This window comes from Panthera onca, chromosome C1, assembly GCF_046562875.1.
Source record: "Panthera onca isolate mPanOnc1 chromosome C1, mPanOnc1 haplotype 2, whole genome shotgun sequence".
NCBI classification, from domain to species: Eukaryota; Metazoa; Chordata; class Mammalia; order Carnivora; family Felidae; genus Panthera; species Panthera onca.
Window position 1 is genome coordinate 25093339 of NC_138346.1, and position 14299 is coordinate 25107637.

Sequence of the window (14299 nt, forward strand, 5' to 3'; positions counted from 1 at the left end):
CCTGACTTGTGGCATGCAGAAGATTCTCGTAAAATATCTATTGAATTAACTAATAGCACACTTATGAAATGAGAATTGTCCTTTAAAGATAATTTCTTTCATGTTGGCAACTATTTTGTGTTCTCTTTCGTCATGTGAATAATGAAACAAACAAGTCAACATTTATTGAATGCCAACAATGTACTAAACCTGCTTTTTACTAGACAAAGAGTATTAATATAGTGTTGTTGAAAATGATGAGCTCTTTGTTCTCACTCAGATGTGCTTAACTAAGATGTATAGCTCTCAAAAATCTCATCCACTTACTCTTGGTAGAGCCCAGAGATGTGTCACATAGGCTGTGTGTGTGTTAACATTATTTTGTAATCTTCCACTCTGACCTTCTCTTGTTAATGTTGGCTGTTCTTGAAACCACTTGAGAATCCCATCAAACAACTGCTATTTTGGCCAGCATCCATAGTACAATGCTGAGTCTGGGTCAAGAGAGCTTTTTCTTTAATGTTCCCAAGGTTACAGATCTTTAAGTCCCATGGCATTAAATCTAAGTTGTGTTCCACACAGAAATGGGTGTGGGGGGAGTCCCTTCCCCACCCTCTATCACATTTAGTTACTGGATTCATTCCCTAAGGCCACGGTAACAAAGTACCACAAACTGGTTGCCTCAAAGCAATAAAACTTTATTCTCTCATAGTCTGGAGGCTACAAGTCTGAAATCAAGGTGCTGGCAGGCTACGGTCTTTTCAGAGACTGTAGAGAAGAATCCTTTCTTCCCTCTTCGAGCTTCTGCTGGTTGCTGGGAGGACTTGACACTTTTTTGGATTATTGTTACATCCCTACAACGTCTACCTCCATCTTTATGTGGTCTTCTCTGTAGGGCTGTGACTGTGTGTCCAAATTTCCATCTTCTTATAAGGATGTCAGTCATATTGAATTTAGGGCCCACTCTAATCCAGTGTGATTCACTCAACATGATTACATCTGCAAAAACTATTTCCAAATGTCAGGTTCTTGTGAGCATGAATTTTGGGTGAACACTATTCGACCCCCAGTATGCTTACTCAGGCCCTAAAATTACAACCAGTACACTTACCTGGGCCCTAATATTAGAGTGTCTTATAATAAATGCTTCTTCTTTATCCATCAAGCTGTCTTCCAGGTCTGTGTATAATAATACCCTTCTTTTCCTGCAAATGGACACACCTACTGAATATCCTCAGGCTAATAGAATCCTAGTTAGATTTGAGACTTCTGCCAGAGTACTAGTTCCTGAGGATTAAAAGGTAGATAGCACCTAATCCCTGCCCTCAAGGGACACATAGTCTAGTGCGGAGGCAGAAGGTTATATAGTAGCAATGTGATAACAAGTTTTGGGGTGCCTGCTTAGCCTACAAGGGAGGCATTTAAACTGACCAGGGCAATTCTGGCATCCTCAAAAAGGAAGCCAGAGAGAGATATATAAGGACTACATCTTGAAGAGCAGTCCAGGGTAGTTAAAATATATCCTGTAGGCAAGGAGAATTTTAGAAAGGATTTTAAAAATGGAGTGAACAGATACAATAGGATGACTATTCTGATCTCTGAGGGATGGAGAAATTACAGTGTGGATATGGCCAGCAGAAAAAGGGGATGTTTCATATATGAGAGATGTTGTATGTCTAAGGAGTAGGGAAGGATAGAAGGGTAAAGATTAAAAACAAAACAAAACAAAACAAAAACATTTAGGAGCAACAGGATGTCAAAGAGATGGAGATGGGAAAGTGTCTCACTCAGTAAAGCTCCCAAATTGGGAACTTACTGACATGATGAAACCACTCACTGGGACATCTTGAAGTTTAATTCAAATCCTACACACCATCCATTAAATCTCATTTAAGTAATACTCTGACAACCAACTTTCAACTCCCTTATGTCAATGAAAATAGACTTTTGAAATGTTTTTATTTGGCAGCTGTATTAGTTTCCTTTGCCTGTTGTAACAAAGCACCTCAAACTTGATGGCTAAAAACCACAATCACTTGTTCCCTTACAGTTCTGGAGGCCAGAAGTCTGAAACCAAGTTGCTGCTCTCTCTAAAGGCTCTAGAGGAGAATCCTTTCTTGTCACTTCTAACATCTGGTTCCCTAGGTGTTGCTTGGCTTATGGCTGCATACATTCAATCTCTCCCTCTATCTTCACATGGCTTTCTTCTCTATATTTCAAATCTCCCTCTGCTTTTCTCTTATAAGGATACTTGTCTCTGAATTTAGGGCCTGCTGGATAATCCAGGATGATTTTTATCTCAACATCCTTAATTTAACTACATCTGCAAAGACCATTTCCAAATAGTCATATTCACAGACTCCAAGTGGACATATCCTTTGAGGGGTTTATCATTTAACACACACACACTACAGTAGTAGCTAAAGTAAGAAAGTTTTAATTATTTTTATGTTGATGAACATGTAACTACAATTTTAGCTCAGGAAAACTCGTAAGGTTTTGTTTCTTAGACATTCTCTTCCAAATCGCCAAAAAGAGCCATGGTCAGTATAAACCAAATCATGTCAGCTCTCTCCCTAAGAGTTAAGATAAATGTCATGTCAAGCATGAAGCTTGTACTCTGAGTAAGTGGGAGCAGCTGCTGATTTCTGTGCCTGTGACTGAATGACTAAATAGAGGGATTCTAAGGGCAAATACAGACTTTCGAATCCTGTCAGTTTCCTAATTTTCTCTTGGGAAATGATTCTGTTCACACTCATGACAACTTTGAAGTACTGTGCACCCCTATTAAAGTTCTAATATTTTAGATGGCACTAAATATGCTCCTATGAAATTAATCTAATTTAGCCAGCAGAATCCATGAACCTGTTAGTCATTTTAAGATACCAGGTTTCATGAATAGACTACAGCACTGTGAACTGTTAAAATGAATGTAGTCTCTGCCTTTTTATCTCTGTTTGTAAATGCAGTGATTGAATATGCACTGCTTTCTAAATGTTTATATTCATTTGGTCATTCAACAAACCTGTATTAAACACCTACTATGAGCTACTCAAAGATAAGACACATATTTTATTCATCTTCATATTCTCAGAGTCTAACATAATGGAAATCAGAACACATCTGGTCACCGAGTGATTGCTTCAATGAATAAATGAGTCTTGACTAAGTAAGTGATGGGGTATTAAAAAAAAAAAAAAAATGATGCTCTCTTAAACTCAATGTGCTGATTTTAACATAAATTTTAAGATATAATTATTTACATTTTATAACTTTTCAAGACCTTCTTAAGACTGATAAAACAAAATAATGCTAACTAAAAAGTAAATAAATACAATTAAAGTTAGTGTTGGTCTTCTTTGCATAGTTGCAACAATACAATTAACTACAAATATCTTTCAAATAAAAAGATATTGAAAAGTTTTTGAAAATGACATGCATGAACACATATTTTTTCATTCATTTATTCATTCATCTAATCATTCATCAATATTTTCTACATATTCAGTATATGTAAGATCTTTTACCAGGAGCGCTGGTTGTGAGCATGTTGTGAAATATTTTGTGTTAAGAAATAATGCCATTTTTTTTTATTAAGAAAGGCTTTTAGTTTAGTTTTTTTAATGACATTTAAAAAGAAAACTTGGAAATGTCTATGTGTAATGTCAAATACCAATAAAATTGATCAAGAGGCTATTTTAGTAATTATGTTCCTTATCAATAGCTTTGACTAAGTGACTTAAAATTATCACAGATGTAAGCATAAATTTTATTTGATTAGAACTGTACAGAGTTTAAAGATTAGATAAGTAAATTATGAATATGGGGAATATTAATAACAGAGCTTCTATTTATGTCTGATACTGTAAAATCATTAACAAAATAAGAAAATATTTCTAAAAAATTATTTCTAGAAGGTAGTTATATGGGGGATGACTAGTATTAAATATTTTTTTCAAATATAGCAGATTATTTTCTCTATTAATTAAAAAAATATAAAAAGATTTATATTAGATATAATATATTGATACTTGATGTGTAATTATATTTAGATATAAATGGTAAGAAGGTAATTTACTATAAGAAGAATTGACAGTATATGGTCATTGTTTTATATTGTAATGAACAATAGAGTAAAAGATAAAGAACACATGTTGATTGATATTTTTTTTTTTTTGGTGACTTGGATAATTTTAAGATGGAGTAGTACAGTTAGTACAAGTATCTTCCTGATCAAATTTAAAAAGATTTTTCTTCTGCAAATGAAAATGGAATCTGAATTCCAGAAGAAGTAATCAAATAGATTTTTTGCCAGTTCGACCACACTTTCATTAACTTCTTTCTTCACTGAAGTTTTTAAGGAATAAATTATTTAATACAAATAATATAACCAAGGAGCGTCTGGTACATTGAGACCAATCAATGAATGTTGGGTACTTACTAGTTATTACTGTTAACATTATTAATATTAACAGTCATGGTAGTATAACAATATTTCAGTAGATCTGAAGCCATTCGTTTTAAGTTGAATTGTTACTTTAGGTAATAAAGAAAAACTCTGTTAATTAAACTATGACACAATGCTTTCTTATCAATTTTAGTAATGCATCCCAATATTCACAAAGTTAAAATATGAAGGGATGTTCAGATTAGAGTTGACAAAATGAATACATTGGCAGTGGAATTCTTTTTTATACTGGTAAGGTATGTAATCCTAGAGGATTACTATGACAAGATAGTGTCATAGTCAATACAGAGTCAATACAGAGACATTGGGTACACTGAGCGTATTGATGTTTCTGAACCACAAACTATAAGCCAGGGGATAACCAGTGTTCTATCAAGGAATTTATTTGACTGCCTTTTAGGCTTTAGGATTTTTTTTTTTTTTTTCAATTTTCAGGTTAAACTTTATGCCCTTTGGCAGGTCAAAGTTTTCAGGATAATGTACAGATATCACAAATCTCCCTACCATGTTTTGGGGGGTTAGATTGTTTTTCCTAGGTATATCTATAATAGGAGCCATATTAACTGAATCTTTTAGTGCTGTCAGGGGAGATTATAACTAGAAAAGTATTTATATACTTGAACATTATCTCATATTTTTGAATTAAAATGAATCTTGATTTGAAATTTATTAATTTAGATTTTTAAAAAAAAATACATAGCATTATATAGAGAAGTGCTTTAAATTTTTTTTAAAATGTTTATTTAGTTTTGACAGAGAGAGAGAGAGAGAGAGAGAGCATGAGCTGGGGGAGGGGCAGAGAGAGAGGGAGACATAGAATGGGAAGCAGGCTCCGGGCTCCAAGCTGTCAGCACAGAGCCCGACAAGGGGCTCAAACTCACAGACTGAAGATCATGACCTGAGCCAAAGTTGGACGCTCAACCGACTGAGCCATCCAGGCGCCCCTAGAGAAGTGCTTTATAAAAAATTTTACAGGTATAACTTAATGAGACAGATAAATGTTCAAGTTTAAATGTTTAAAGTTTAAAAGTTTAAATGTTTAAATGTTCAAGTTATGGGGCACCTGAGTGGCTCAGTTAGTTGAGGTTTCAACTCTTGGTATCAGCTCAGGCTATGATCCCAGAGTGATGGGATCGAGCCCCGTGTCCTCCTGCTTGGGATTCTCTCTCTCTCTCTCTCTCTCTCTCTCTCTCTCTCTCTCTCTCTCTTCCCCTTTGCTCCTCTCCCCCATTTGTGCTCTCTCTCTAAAATAAAATAAAATAATAAAAATAAGATAAGATAAAATAAAATAAAATAACATGTTCAATTTAGTCTTCCTGGAATAGAGAATGGTTTAAAAGATTCTGGAATTTACAGTCTTCTAAATATCTCCAAATACTATCTTATCACAACACTATGAGGTAATATTTTCTATGGAACGTTGGTTGGGTGATAATTTTTGAACATTCGTTGTAGTACTTGAGTCAGTTTATGCTTGTACAGATGTAAATAAAGTTAACATTTTTTTCTTTCTCTTTTCTTTTCAGAGGCAGAATGTAGTTTTATAGAAGCACTTTTTTTTTAATCCTACCCCAATATGTAATTTTTAGTCTAACACATGGAAAAAAACATAAAAAATGGTTGGCTTGATAATCTGCAAAACTTTCTTTAATGCCTATTTTAAGATTATTTATATATATTTCTCCCTTTAAATCCATCAGATATTGTTGTTATAAGGAGCTTTTCTGAACTTCATGTGGTATTCCTACAGTATCATCCACCTTCTTAGGTATCTGTTGCTCTTATGGTTTGGAACATTCCCCCCAAATCCCTTGTGGACTAATTTATACCCAGCTTAGTTAACACCTCCTCCAGGAAGCCTCCTTTAATCTTCTAAGGCACCTCTTATGTATTCCCCGTACCTACCCACTATTATGGAATATTATATTATAATGTAATTTGTTTTTTATAGTCATTGATCATACATAGTCTATATTATTATTATCATCATTATGTGTACTAGAACTTTGCATATGTGCAATAAAAATGTATGTGATTGTAGAGATGAATGGTTTTAGTACTCAGTTCTCTATTACTGTGCTCTAAAATGTGGTGCTTTAGATGTACCAGGTCTGCCCTCTGGAGGTCATGCTATAAGGATTCAAATTCTGCCCTTTTTTTTTTTTTTTTTTTTTTTTTCAAACTCCAGGTAATGAGCATGACTTTGACAGAGATGTTCAAAAGGATTTTGTGGGGCGCCTGGGTGGCTCAGTCGGTTAAGCATCCGACTTCGGCTCAGGTCATGATCTCACGGTCCGTGAGTTCGAGCCCCACATCAGGCTCTCTGCTGACAGCTCAGAGCCTGGAGCCTGTTTCGGATTCTGTGTCTCCCTCTCTCTCTGGCCCTCCCCTGTTCATGCTCTGTCTCTCTCTATCTCAAAAATAAATAAGTATTTAAAAAAAAAAAAAAAAACAAAAGGATTTTGTGCTTTGCAAATCTTTTTCTTTTTCTTTTTCTTTTTCTTTTTCTTTTTCTTTTTCTTTTTTCTTTTTCTTTTTTCTTTTTCTTTTTCATGTTTAACTCAAAGAACCATATGTTTAATGTCTATGGCATATTTTATTTATGGAGTTGAAAGCAGATTATAGTTGATAATTTTGTTTTTTTTAAATATGAAATTTATCATCAAATTGGTTTCCATACAACACCCAGTGCTCATCCCAACAGGTGCCCTCCTCAATACCCATCACCCACCCTTCCCTCCCTCCCACTCCCCATCAATCCTCAGTTTGTTCTCAGTTTTTAAGAGTCTCTTATGTTTTGGCTCTCTCCCACTCTAAACTCTTTTTTTTTTCCCTTCCCCTCCCCCATGGTCTTCTGGTAAGTTTCTCAGGACCCACATATGAGTGAAAACATATGGAATCTCTTTCTCTGCCTGACTTATTTCACTTAGCATAACACTCTCCATTTCCATCCACGTTGCTACGAAAGGCCATATTTCATTCTTTCTCATTGCCACGTAGTATTCCATTGTGTATATAAACCACAATTTCTTTATCCATTCATCAGTTGATGGACATTTAGGCTCTTTCCATAATTTGGCTATTGTTGAAAGTGCTGCTGTAAGCATTGGGGTACAAGTGCCCCTATGCATCAGCATTCCTGTATCCCTTGGGTAAATTCCTAATGTATACCTATTGAAAATTCAATTGCATAGTCAATATTAAGATAGCTTATATCAGAGAAACAGCAATTAGGAAATCTGCAAATGAAGTACTAAGTAAGGACCTGTGAGAAGTAGGACAAAAGATAATTAATGAAAAGATGTTGTGAACATCAACTTTACTGAAATAATTAAATATGAAGTTTGGTTAAATAATTCAATCTCAGTAGGAAAAAAATGTATATGTAGAATATCAGCTGGGCTCAAATGGGAATGGTGTTAGAATACAAATCAAATTTTAGTAGATTCTTTGAGCTGTATGGTAACATTCAAGAAAATTTTAACTGATTAACACATCTGTATGGTGCAAATAGAAATATATCTTTCTTCAACTATGTGCCCATGGCTCATTTGGTTTGGCCAAGGCAGATGTGAGAAATTTACCTCAAAATTTCATATATATATATATATATATATATATATATATATATATATATATATATATCTCCAGTGCCAGCTAAATGGAAATCTCAGCATCCTGAAATTAATCAGTCAATTTGTTAAACATATAAATAAATTTAGGAGACTGGCTTAGAAATAGTTCCTTAGAAATGAGTCAGCAGGGTTATTGAAAACCCAATTGGCAGGGACAGGGAATCATTCAGAGATGAGAGAATTTCACAGTTCAAGATTTGAAAGGACTTTAAGTGTCTGTAGGAGTCAGGATGCATAGGATGTCTAAGTGGTTCAAACTAACATATTTACTCACTTTGGGAGAGGCAAATGAGATTTCTTTCTAGAATTTCATAGGTGTCTTATCTGGTGATAGCTGGTGTATTTCTAAAAGTAGGCTCATGAATTTGCAGGATAGCAGAGTTAACTTGGTAACTCAGGATACTGGCTGAAAGATAAAGATTCAAAATCTATTGTCTGTTAATACATAGAAAAATTTATGAATGGTTTCCTTTTATCATTTTAGCTCTACAAATGTCTCTTATAGTTTTCATTTCCCTACTGTAATATTGATACTGCTAGAGTCCATTTTTATCTGGATTATTAAACAATACTATGAATAATTTTACTTGTGGTAAACAAGTACAACTTAGTTAACATTTATCAAGGACTCACAACAGATCTAAAGTGTACACACTACCTGCTCTACATATACTATCAGTTTAGTTTTCACCGTGATCCTAGGATGTAGTGACTTCTATTGTCATCTATATTGAGGGGACTGAGGCTCACTCAGAGAGTGTACAACCCACCCATGTTACCTGGCCAGTGAGTGGAAGAGTTGGAATAAGAATCCTAGTCTTTTTGGCTAGGAACTCTGTATGGTGGACCCCTCTGCCTTATCATGAAAGCACTCTGGACTGGACTGTGGCAGGGGGAAATTAATATGTCAGTCATTCACATTCAATTGTTTGAGTGTATAAAACTAAATTACTGATCTTTGCAATTTACTGCAGCTCTGTGTTTGTAGTTAAATTATAATGTTGCTGATTTGACTTGATTTGTTAAAAATTGACCTCAGCATAGTAACAGCTGCCTCTTCCTTGTCTTCATTGTCATTTAGCTTCTCTGCTAGGATAGTAAACCTAGAACCAAAGGGGGAAAAATCAAGTATCATAAATCTGCCAAACATTGTGGTTCATTGGTTCTAATGTCCTTATTCGTCAAAAAATTATGCCTAGATTAAAAATAGAAATACAATAAAATACTTACCTGTTACTCTTCACTGATGAACCAAGAATTTAAGTATCTGTTTGCTGAGATTTAATCAATGTGATAGAAGATATGGATTTAATTATTAGTGGTTTGCACAGAATGGTGGTAATTAAAGATGCATTCTAGGACTGAACTTTAAAGTGAAAAAGAACCCATGTCAAGGCTACTTGAGTTTTCCAAGTCTTTAAATTTTTAATTGCTTTAAGTTTTATTGGATTTCTTGACAACTTATGTAATATAATACATTTTGGAAATTTTTGATCCATGCTTCTTTCTTTAATTTTTAATTTAAATTCAAGTTAGTTAACAAACAGTGTAGTATTGGTTTCAGGGATAGAACCCAGTGATTCATCACTTATATGTAACACCGTGCTCATTCCAGCAAGTGCCCTTCTTAATGCCCATCACCCATTTATCCATCCTCCACCCACCTTCCCTCTAGCAACCCTCAGTTTGTTCTCTGTATTTAAGAGTCTCTTATGGTTTGCCTCCCTTTCTCATTTTATATTATTTTTCCTTCCCTTCCTCTATGTTCATCTGATGTGTTTCTTAAATCATATGATATTATCTTTCTCTGCCTGACTTATTTCACTTAGCATAATATACTCTAGTTCCAACTATGTTGTTGCAAATGGCAAGATTTCATTCTTTTTGATTGCTGGGTAGTGTTCCATTGTGAATATATATATATATATATATATATATATATATATATATATGTGTGTGTGTGTGTGTGTATACATATACATATGTGTGTGTGTGTGTGTGTGTGTGTACACATATATACCACATCTGTTTTAACCATTGATCATTTGATGGACATTTGGGCTCTTTCCATACTTTGGCTATTGCTGATAGCTCTGCTATAAACATTGGGGTGCATGTCCCCCTTCAAATCAACATTTTTGTATCCTTTGGATAAATACCTAGTAGTGCAGTTGCTGGATCATAGAGTAGTTCTATTTTTAATTTTTTGAGGAAAAATTTTTCCAGAGGGGCTGCACCAGTTCCCCTTTCTCTGCATCCTTGCCAACATCTGTTGTTGCCTGAGTTGTTAATTTTAGCCATTCTGACAAGTGTGAGGTGGTATCTCATTGTGGTTTTGATTTGTATTTCCCTGATGATGAGTGAGGTTGAGCATCCTTTCCTGTGTCTGTTAGCCATCTGGATGTCTTCTTTGGAAAAGTATGTATTCATGCCTTCTGCCCATTTCTTCACTGGATTATTTGGTTTTGGGTATTGATTTTGATAAATTCTTTATAGATTTTATATGCTAATCCTTTATCTGATATGTCATTTGCAAATATCTTCTCCCATTCCATCGGTTGCCTTTTAGTTTTGCTGATTGTTTCCTTCATTGTGCAGAAATTTTTTATCTTGATGAGGTCCCAATAGTTCTTTTTTTTTTTTTTTTGTTTCCCTTGCCTCTTGAGACATGTCTAGTAAGAAGTTGCTACAGCTAAGGTCAGAGAGGTTGCTGCCTGTTTTCTCCTCTAGGATTTTGATGATTGCCTGTCTCACATTTAGGTCTTTCATCCATTTTGAATTTGTTTTTGTGTATGGTGTAAGCAGGTGGTCTGGTTTCATTCTTCTGCATGATGCTGTCCAGTTTTCCCAGCACCATTTGCTGAAGAGACTCTCTTTTTTTTTTCCATTGCATACTCTTTCCTGCTTTGTCAAAGATTAGTTGGCCATACATTTGTGGGTTCTTTTCTGGGTTCTCTATTCATTCTTCTTTCTAATCTCTCCTTTTTATGGAATTACCATTCTCCTACCTAATCAACTTAAAAATGTTGATGATACCTTTTTTTATTTCCAACATTTTCACTGTCTCTCTAACTCCACATCTAATTACCTACCTTTAAAACATTTCATCTCTCAATATTTTCCCCCTCCTTCTCATTCTTGTTTTTTTTTTTTTTCTTGAGTCTGTCTGCCTCATGCCTGGATTCCTATTTTGTTTGTAAACGATCTCTCTTTTTCTAAAAAGATATTCTGCAAAGCATAAGTTATTTGTCCCTAAATGTTTTGGCCCTTTCTCTCCCCTCTTCACATTCCTGTACTAACTCACCATGCAGCGTGATGATAAAACCCAACTTTCTTTGAGGTAGGATTCAAAATCCTCCATAATCTACTTCAGAGATACTTTTCCAGCAGTATGTCCTGCTAATATTTACAATTCAATTTCATTTATTATTTTTTAAATTTAAAATATTTCTCAGTCTTGTGCTAGTACTAAACACTTGTGGTTTGCTAAATCATGATTATTTTTATCTTAAAAATAATGATGACAGCAGTCAATGTGTATGAGAAGTGAAATAAATATACAAACATTTTTATCCCTCACTAGCTCTTCATTCCTTTCTCGTTTATATTTTTTTAAGAACAGCAGTTTGTTAACGTTTATGTTAAGTATGAATTTAGCTTCTTTCAATTAAAATAATTTATTTTAGGGGCACCTGGTGGCTCAGTCGGTTGAGCGTACGACTCTTTATTTCAGCTCAGGTCATGATCCCAGGGTCTTGAGATCAGGCCCTGTGTTGGGTTCTGTCCTGGCTGTGAAGTCTGCTTAAGATTCTCTCTCTCTCTCTCTCTCTCTCTCTCTCTCTCTCTGCTCCTTCACCCTGCTCTCTCTCTCTCTCTCTCTCAAAAACACAAAAAACAAAAAAATAATAATGTGCTTTATTGTCTTTCTAGCATAGTGATTTATTTATTCCAAAGTCTGTTTTAATTTATTAAATGTCATCTATTTATTTTTGCCTTGTGATGTTATTCTCCCTCAAGCATTTTGTAATTTGTTCAATTTATTTTCTTATTACCTTTTAATTTGTTTCTATTTTCTTTATCACAAAAAAGCACATGCTAGTTGTAAAAAGTATATATGTGTAAGAACATAGAGTAAAAGTTGAATGTATCCAATTCCCTATTTTGTCGGTCCCATTCCACTTCCCATTTAGGACTTTAGGCTTAGATTTTAACATATGCATTAGCACATACTTTGACTTAATCGAAAGTTCCATTTGTTTCTTCTATTAAAAGATTATATGTACTGGGAGATATACTTTATTACTTAATTAAATAAGAATTGTTTAAGAATGTCCTTATTTTGCTGTCCTATTTGAATATTATTTTGTCTAGATTTAGGATTTGGAGTTCAAAGCCATTCCCAAGTTTTACTAATATCATCCCTCTATCTTTTAGCATATGGCCCTGAAACTTGATAGCAATCATAAATATGTTTCCAGAAAACAACAGAATAATAGTGGATAAAAATATAGACTCTAAAATTAGTATGCTTCTGCTGAAATTCCTTTTCCACAACTTTTTTGCTTATGACTTTGCTAAAATTAATTAGTTGCTTTGTTTTCAGTTTCTTCAATTGTAAAATGAAAACAATATGATAATACTGTAGTCATTGTATAAGGTTAAGTATTATACTACACAACACCCAATATACACAGTAAACTCTGTAATATTAGGTAGTTGTACCTGTGATTTTTTAATTATAGTTAAGATTTCTCTTTGAGGCCTTAAGATTTTTCTCTTTGTAATTAGTATTATGTTAAATCTAATTGTGGCTCTTTTTTATTTCATATTTCATTCTGCATTGAGTTGTAAACATACAAACAAACCACCTTTTTAAGCTCCATTTCGAAGTTTATTAGTACTTATGGGTCTGTTCTCCAGGTCTGCTTTGCTCATATTGTTTTATTTCCTTACCTCATCATATTGTGTTATAGGAGAATACTTTAGCTCAATCTTCCCAGTTACTATTTGCTTTATGATTGCACCTTAATTTGACCTTCAGCTGCTCAACTGAGATTTCTGGGGTGTGTGTGTGTGTGTGTGTGTGTGTGTGTGTATACATTTTTTGTTTAATTTCCAATATTTTTATTTTTTCTTTACAACATATTGTAATTACTTTATGGAAATGCAACATTCTCTTGACTCTCCCCAAAACTATTTATTTTAAACTTATTTGTATTATTATCTCTGTTTCTCTTGATGTCAGTTCTATTTGTTGGTTATCTGCCTTATAAAGGTTACTTTTTCTCAAATATCTGCTATGCTGTATGTTCATTTTATCTTTAGAATTTTTTTTTGTTGTTATAATTTGCCATTGAGTCTCAGCTTATCTCAGGACAAGCTTGGCTATTTTCTTCTACTCATCTCAAGTGTATGGGCCTGAGAAAAGAATGATAATAGTGAGGCTACACTGATTACAGTACAGTGAGTCATTCTGGGGAAACTTATTACACTAACCTCTGTTCCTTGTATTGGTTGATTCATCTTGTAGCAACCTTGTACTACTGTCACCTTTGGAACCCTGGGCTTATTTTAAGGTCTGGCTTTCTTAGATCTTTCAATACAATTGATTTCATCTGCTTTCTGGTTTCTAGAAACTTTTGGTATATTTTTTTCTTTGTCAATACCAGTCCTAACTTAGACTTATTTATTTACCTTAGCATCTTTTGGGGGATCATATAGTGGAAGATGAAAGTGGAAGAGAGGAAACAATTATACACAGTCTACCATCTTGATACAATATTATTTTTGATCACATTTGTTTTCTTTCCCTAGCATCTGTAGAGTAGTCAGATCTTTAGAAACTGATACATCAGTTTCACAAAATTATCAGTGACAAATTCCAAGATACTACTGAGAGTGCAATATGTAATGGTCACCATGCTAATGTGAGACCAAGTTTTTATTTGCTTTTTTATTGGAACTTTTTAAGTGCATTTTTTTTCTGAGATGGAGAGTCTGTTTCCTTAGAAGATAATGATAATTCTTGGATGAAGCAATTTGTACATATTAATTTGAATGCTTCATAAAGTCTCTTTTATAACAAGAGATGCTATTTCATCTTGTCATGCTTCTTCTCCACACACCCCCCCCCCACCCCCCCCCCCCCCCCCACTGCATCACTTTGGAGTTTATTTTACAGGGCTGAGATCTGTCAGGGAAGGATAGACAAATAACT

General features: G+C 34.2%; 1 protein-coding gene across 4 annotated transcripts in view; it reads left to right on the plus strand.

Annotated features, from left to right (window-relative positions):
- ERBB4 (erb-b2 receptor tyrosine kinase 4) overlaps positions 1–14299 on the plus strand; it is a 1144263-nt gene that overhangs the window by 542358 nt on the left and 587606 nt on the right. The gene's annotated exons all lie outside the window — the stretch shown is intronic.